This window comes from Rhinoderma darwinii, chromosome 5, assembly GCF_050947455.1.
Source record: "Rhinoderma darwinii isolate aRhiDar2 chromosome 5, aRhiDar2.hap1, whole genome shotgun sequence".
Taxonomy (NCBI): Eukaryota; Metazoa; Chordata; class Amphibia; order Anura; family Rhinodermatidae; genus Rhinoderma; species Rhinoderma darwinii.
The window spans coordinates 182,360,456-182,361,617 of NC_134691.1; positions in this window are offsets into that span (position 1 = coordinate 182,360,456).

The following is a 1,162-nucleotide window of genomic DNA, read 5'->3' on the forward strand; positions in this document are numbered from 1 at the left end:
CTCCATCCCTCTATGAAAGAATGGAATGTAAAGAAGAAGCTCTACTTTGATGGTGTGCGACCATGAGGTCCATTTTCAACAATCCGAGAACTATCATTTCAATTCAAGTAGAACATTTGCTTCTATCTTTTTCTGACCATGCAGTTTTAAAATTATTATTATTTTTCTACAATGCAAGACAAAGGTTTTTATCTTATACATTAAAATCTTAATAGAAGGGCAAAGATTAATGTGTTTAGTATATTAATATAAAAATTATTGCAAAGTATCTATTAGTTTTGAATCGCTTTTCGCATTCAACTTCCTTCTTCCTATCCTAGACTTATCACACAGAATTCTGGACTATAATTTGCAGGACTATACTTTCTAGGGGTCAGGCGGAAGTTACTGTAATTTTTCCCCTAGGTTATTAAGTGAAAGTAAGACTTTTAAATTTGTGAATGACAAAGGGTAGTAGGGAATTCTGAGTGTTGTAGAATGGAGATGGGGTTCCAACCCCCCAAAATATAAATGGTAAAAATAGTTTTTCATTTATTTTAGACATATTTTTACTAATAAAAATCAAAACTTTAAAAATGAAAATGTTTCAAAAATAATTTCATTAGCTTCTGAGCTTTACCTGTCCCCTGCATTGTCTTTTACTGGTAAAGCTCTGTTCACATGTGTGTCGAAGGCTCAGAGGAGATCTTTGCTGGACAAAATAGCGCAGCCCTATTTTGTTCTTCAAAATGACAGAAACCTGATAGACGTCATAAAAGTCAATGGGTTCAGACGGGTTCTATTGGTTTCTGTCATGCAACGAATCATGCGCTTTTTCCCATTATTCTGTTCCTCTGAAAGAACAGAATAACAGAAATCGCAGCGCAGATGTGAACAGACCCTTAGAGATAAAAAAAAATAATAAAAATCAGTTACTTCCTGCACAGTAGTCCGGTTGTGTATTTAGGAATGCCCCCTCTAATTGTCTTGTAACAACTGTGAGTGGGTGGTCCAGACTACACAAACAGAGTGCTGTGCCATAACCAACTTTTTTTTTCCTGTTTCCTGCAGTGTTTTCTCCTGCTCAAATGACTCCATGGCCAATGGCTTAATGAAAGTATATTACAAGTGTGTTCACTTTTAAGTTTACCATCTACTTATGGAAAGTCATTTTACAGTAAGA